The sequence below is a fragment of the Fukomys damarensis genome, unplaced genomic scaffold (genome assembly GCF_012274545.1).
Source record: "Fukomys damarensis isolate Sample0158 unplaced genomic scaffold, DMR_v1.0_HiC HiC_scaffold_36, whole genome shotgun sequence".
Classification (NCBI taxonomy): domain Eukaryota; kingdom Metazoa; phylum Chordata; class Mammalia; order Rodentia; family Bathyergidae; genus Fukomys; species Fukomys damarensis.
Genome location: NW_022900948.1, coordinates 38,279,333 through 38,285,953, shown reverse-complemented (window position 1 = coordinate 38,285,953; position 6,621 = coordinate 38,279,333). Strand labels below are relative to the sequence as shown.

General features: G+C 36.7%; 1 protein-coding gene and 1 pseudogene across 1 annotated transcript in view; one reads left to right on the top strand and one right to left on the bottom strand.

The window, feature by feature from the left end:
• LOC104858169 (olfactory receptor 1J4) overlaps positions 1-6,621 on the top strand; it is a 156,814-nt gene that overhangs the window by 12,863 nt on the left and 137,330 nt on the right. The gene's annotated exons all lie outside the window — the stretch shown is intronic.
• The window catches only part of LOC104854850, a 20,246-nt pseudogene that overhangs the window by 4,073 nt on the left and 9,552 nt on the right, over positions 1-6,621 (bottom strand).

The window sequence follows — 6,621 nt, the reverse complement described above, 5'->3', positions numbered from 1 at the left end:
TAGTTTTTCACACCAGAGAAACTATTTGGTATTTACACATGTGTGACTTATTTCACTTAGAAGTATATCCTCAATATGTATCCATTTTCCTACGAATGAATCTACTTTCTCATTCTTTATGGCTGAGTAGTACTACATTTAAGAGAAAAACCACATCTTCTTTATCCAGTTTCCAACTGATGGGAAAATGGGCTGTTTCCAAGTTTTAGCTATTACAAACTGTGCCACTATAAACATGGGTGCGTATATAACACTGTGGAATGATTCTTTTAATTCTTTTGGAAAAATTCCAGCAGAGGGATGGTTGGGTCAAATGGAATCTCTAGTCCCAGCTCTTTGAGGTATCTCCATATTGATTCCCATATGGTTGCACCAGTCTGCACTCCCACCAACAATGGAGGTGGGTTCCTTTCTCCCTGCAACCCCGCCAACATTTGTTATTGACTGATTTCTTGATATCAGCCATTCTTTGTGGGTAGAGGTGGAATCTCAGTGTTATTTTCATCTGCATCTCTCAAATGACAAGTGATTTGGAACATGTTTTCATATGTTTATTTGATGCTTTTACTTCTTTGTCTGAGAAATGTCTGTTTATTTCAGATGCCCATTTTTGAATTGGGTCTTTATATTTGGGGGGGCTGATTGTTCTCAGTTCTTTGTATATTCTTGATAGTAGTCCTTTGTCTGAGGAGCAGCTGGTAAAAAATTTTTCCCACATTGTAGGTTGTGTCTTAGTTCTGTTGATGGTATCTTTTGCAGTGCAGAAGCTTTTTAATAAGATGAGATCCTACTTGTTGATTCTTTGTGCTAGTTCCCATGCTACTGAGGATTTGTTCATAAAGTCTTTTCCTATGCCAATGTCTTCCAGAGTTCTGCCTAACTTATCTTCCAGCAAGTTTAGTGTTTCTGTTTTAATATTTAGATATTTTATCCACTTAGATTTTGATTCAGTGCATGGTGAAAGATAAGGGTCCAGTTTTAATCCGTGGCAGGTTGAAATCCAGTTTTTCCAACACCATTTATTAAACAGGCTGTCTTTCCTCCACTGAGGATGGTCAGCTTCTTTGTCAAAATGACATAGCTGAATACATCTGGATTTCTTTTTGTGTTTTCCAATCTGTTCCACTGATCCTCAGATCTGTTTCTTTGTCAGTAGCATGCTGTTTTTATCACAGTGGCTTTGTAGTATGGTTTCAAATTGGGAATTGTTATACACGTTGCCATATCTGTTGCCTTGGATACCTTTTGCTATTCTAGGTCTCTTATGGTTCCAAATGAATTTTTGGATTCTTCTTTCTAGTTCTGTGAAATATAGTGTTGGAATTTCAATTGTAATTTTATTGAATCTGTATAGCAGTTTTGGTAGTATGGCCATTTTCAATATGTTGATTCTTCCTACCCAGGAGCAAGGGATGTATTTCCATTTTCTTATATCCTCTTTGAGCTCTTTTTTCAGAGTGCTGTAGTTTTCAGCGTACAGGTCTTTTGCTTCTTTTGTTAGATTGATTCCTAGATACTTCATTTTTTTGTATGCTCTTGTGAAAGGAATTGTTTCTCTAATTTTTCTCTCAGTGAGTCTGTTATTTGTGTACAAGATGGCTATTGTATTTTCAGTGTTGACCTTGTATCCAGCTACTCTGCTAAAAGTGTCAATTAAGTCTAGAAGTCTTTTGGTAGAGTTTTTTGGGTCTTCAATGTAGAGTGTCATATCATCAGCAAATAATGACAATTTAACATCTTCATTTCCTATATTTATTGTTTTAATTTCTATTTCTCATCTAATTGCTATGGCTAATGTTTCCAGAACTATATTGAGGAGAAGTGGTGATAGTGGGCATCCTTGTTCTGTTCCTGATTTTAACATGAAGGTTTTCAGTTTTTGGCCATTTACTCTGATGTTGGCTGATGGTTTTTCATGGATAGCCTTCATTAAATTGAGGTATAGACAATCTATTCCAATTTTTGGCAGGGTTTTTATCATGAATGGGTGTTGAATTTTATCAAATGTTTTTCTGCATCTATGGAGAGGATGATGTGGTTTTTGTCCTTGACTCTGTTAATATAGTGTATTACATTTATGGAATTACCTATGTTGAACCATCCTTGCATCCCTGAAATAAATCCGACTTATTCAGGATGTATGATCTTCTTGACTATCCTCTGTATTCTGGTTGCTAGTATCTTATTGAGGATTTGTGTATCTGTATTCATTAAGGAGATTGGCCTGTAGTTCTCTTTTTTAGTTGCGTCTTTCCCTGGTTTGGGAATCAAAGTGATACTTGCTTCCAAGAATGAGTTTAGAAATATTGCTTCCCTTGCAATTGCATTGAAAAGTTTGAAGAGTAATGACAGAAGTTCTTCTCTAAATGTCTTGTAAAATTCAGCAGTGAATCCATCAGGACCTGGGCTTTTCTTTGTTGGTAAGTTTTTAATTACATTTTCAATTTCACTGATTGTAATTGGGATGTTTAAAATGTTTTTATCTTCTTCATTCAAGTTTCGTAATTCATAAGTATCTAGAAATCTGTCCATTTCTTCTGTGTTTTTCATTTTGTTATAGTACAGGTTCTCAAGTAGGTATTCATGATCCTCTGGATTTCTGTTGGATTTGTTGTGCCTTCACCTTTTTCATTCCTAATTGCATGGATCTGAGCCTTTTCTTTCCTTTTCTTTGATAAGGTTAGCTAAGGGTTTATCAATTTTATTTATTCTTTCAAAAAACCAACTCTTCAATTCATTTATTTTTGCATTGTTTTCTTAGTTTCCATTGCATTGATTTCCACTCTTATCTTTATAAATTCCTCTCTTGTTTGAGCTTTGGGTTTTTCTTGCTCTTGTTTTTCTATGAGTCTAAGATTCATCATTAGGTTGTTTATTTGATCTTGCTCTGTTTTCCTAGTGTAGGCATTCAGTGCTATGAATTTTCCACGTAGAACTGCTTTCATTGTGTCCCGTAGATTCCTGTATGTTGTATTGGCATTTTCATTTATTTGTAAAAATTGTCTGATTTCTTCCTTAATTTCCTCTGTGATCCATTGATTGCTCAGGAGAGTGTTGTTCAATTTCTAGGCTTTTGTGACATTCCTGTGGCTTCTTGTGCTGTTGATCTCCAGCTTGATTGCACTATGATCTGATAATATACAGGGAATAACTTCGATTCTTTTGCATTTAATCAAACCTGTTCTGTGAGCTAGTATGTGATTTATCTTGGAGAATGACCCATGTGCAGCTGAAAAGAAAGTGTATTTTGGTTTTGTGGGGTGGAACACTCTATAAACATCTATTAAGTTCATGCTTTCAAAAACTTGGTTCAATTCTAGTATTTTGTTGTTAACTTTTGGTCTAGATGATTGTCTATTTGTGAAAGTGGGGTATTTAGATCCCCCACTACAATTGTATTAGTGCTTATTTGGTTTTTCATGTTTCTTAATATTTCTTTTTTTATATAATTAGTGGCATTAGTTTTTGGTGCATATATGTTTATGATTGTCATCTCTTCCTCTTGAATTATTTCCTTTACAAGGATGTAGTGGCCTTCTTTGACTCTTTTAATCAGTTTTGGTTTGAAATTTACTTTGTCTGCAAATAAGATTGCTATCCCTGCTTTTTTCTGGGCTCCTGTCCCATGGAGAATTGTTTTCCATTCTTTCACTTTCAGTCTATGGACTTCTTTTTGCACTAGATGTGTATCTTGTATACAACATATTGTTGGATATTGCTTCTTAATCCATTTTGCCAGTCTATTTCTCTTGAATGGTGAGTTGAGGCCATTGACATTGATGGTTATAACTGATATATACTGACTTATTCTTGTCATGTTATTGTCCTTTGGTTGACTCTTTTTACTTTTTCACCTTCTCCTTTTAATTTCTTGCCTTGCCTATTTGATTTGCTCTGTTGGGCCTCATGGTGTTGTTGCCTTCATTGTCTTTTTCTAGGATCTTGTTTAGAATTTCTTGTAGTGCTGGTTTGGTTTTCATGTAGTTTCTCAGGTGTTCTTTATCATGGAAATATCTTATTTCCCCATCCATTTTGAAAGAGAGGTTTGCAGGATACATCAGTTTAAGTTGAAGGTTGTTTTCTTTTAGGACTTGAAATATCTCACTCCAGGCTATCCTTGACCTAAGGCTTTGTGTTGAAAAGTCTGCTGTGATTCTGATGGGCTTTCCTTTGCATGTGATGTGTTTCTTTTCTCTTACTGCTTGTATCATTTTGTTCTTATGTTGGGTTTCTGGGATTCTGATTATTATATGTCTAGGTGTATACTTTTTTATTTTGGCTAGTTGGGGTCCTATATGCCTCACTTCTCTGAATGTCAAATTCTTCCCCTCTGTTTGGGAAGTTTTCTGTCATTAATTCTGTGAACAGCTTTTTTATGTCATTTGTATTTTCTCCTGGTACTTCATGGACTCCCATCAGTCTTATATTATTCTTCTTTGCATCATCTAGGAGTTGTTGGATCAATTTCTCATGATCCTTTCTTCCTGTTTTTAAGAGACCTCTCTTTTCATGGTCACTGACTGCAATCTTATCTTCTATATTTGAGATTCTATCTTTGCATTCTTTTATTATGTTGTGTACATTTCAATGGTGTATTTAATGTGGATATCTGTTTGAATCTGTTTTATGGATTCCATTTCTTTCCTATGTTGGGCATTTGTTGTTTCCATTTCTTTCTTATGCTGGGCCTTCATGGCTTCTATTATGGTTCTGAGCTTATCTATTTTTTGTCAGTTTCTGTTCTAGAGTCTCGAATCATGACTTTCATTTTGCTCACCATCTCTATGGTTATTTGGGAAATTATTTCTGTTTTGAATTTTTCTAGAGCCTGATTGATCTGTTTTGTTGCTTCCTGTGTTTTTAGTTCAGGGTGTCGTGGTGGTTCACTATCAGCTTTTTCATCCTCATTTGCCCTACTGTTTGGCATTGGTGAACTGGAAGTCTGTTTTTGTGTCTTGACTAAGTGTCTTTTCATTTTTTTTTTGTTGTTGGGCTGTCCTTGGTTTAATCTCTGGGTTAGCACCCAAATCTTCCTGATATAGTTGTGTCCTGTCTTCTGGGTCTCTAACTACCCATAGACATTCAAATCTTCATAACATCAGAGAAAACAGCGCATCAAATCAACCACAATCCTTTATCCCCACTGATACCATCAGCAACATGATATGATCAAGCACAACTTGGAAACTGACCACTTGTGGTAATCACTAGTGTATCACCTTTAAACCACATGAATTAAGTTGAAATCAAGAAGCAGTTCAAAACATGTCTGTAGTGAACAAACTTTTCAATGTAGTATATTTACCATTTAGGATGGGGGCTCAGTCAGAGCTAGGACGAGAGGAGTAGATAATAGGGACTCACTTTCCCTTGAAACCACTGACCCCTGTGTGAGGTAGAATGACAGAATAAAAGAACATAAAGAAAAGAGAAAAAATGATAAAAGAAGAAATCTGAGTTAGGGCAGGAGCAGAAAAAGAAAAGGAGATGAGGGATAATATGGTGGAGCAAGAGACTGAGTTGGAGAAAGAGGACAGAAAAGAGAAAGAATTTGCAGAGTGGAATGAGGAAAAGAAAAAAAAAAGGATTTGAAGGGCCTCTTTCACACTATATTTCTGCTGTCATAATATACAACATATGCAGCCATGTGTAGAACCAAGACCCCAGATCTCAGCTAGGTGATGGCAGAACCCTACGATGCAGACTGACCTCAGGCTGCAAGGCCCTTATTGAGTTCCCCAATCTCCTGAATGATGGAACTCCACACCATTTTACTACAGGTTTCCCATGCCCTTTCTTTAAAGATGTTCAAAGTTGGGAACTCAGAAAAATACCCTTTATGACCACCTCTGCCTCTGCAGAGTGGGTCCAAAGACTGGAACAATCAGGAGGTCTGAGAGTGTGTAGGGGGTAGAGGAGTTGTGGGGGTTCAGGGGCGTCCTTGCAGCTACCTTCCTGGTGTTGGAGTGATGGCAGCACCTGGCAGGAGAGGGCATGGCTATCCTTCCTGGGGTTAGGGCCCAAGCCAAGTTGTGCTGTTTTTACATAAGAAAACTTGTAGAACAATTCTATGCCACATAATAGACAAAGAAATAAATAATGGAAGAAAGAAAAGCAAGACTCCAATAAAATAGCTAACCTCAGAAACTAAATCTTACACACACACACACACACACACACACACACACACATCACCTGAATGCTTGTGTCCCCCCTCCACCAATAAATTTATATGTTTAAGCTCTAACCATCCACCTGTGTGGCTGTATTTGAAGATGTGACCTCAAATTAATTAAGTAAAGGAAATAGATAAAAAGATGGACATTGATCTAAAAAGATTAATGAAGAATATACACTGAGTTCTCTCTCTCTCCCTCTCTCTTTCCCTCTCTTCTCTCTTTTCTCTGCTCTTCTGTAACCTCTCATCTATTTTTCTGCTTCTCCATCTCCTTCTCTGTCTCCCTTCTGTTTTCTTCCTTTCTTCTACTCCTCCCCTTCCTTCCTCTCTCTCTACCTCTCTCTTTCTCTCTCAGATATAACAAGAAGGAAGCTGTGCTGAGCACAGGCAAGAAGAGAAAACCCTCAACAAGAAACCAAATTAGTTGGAAACTTCATCATACA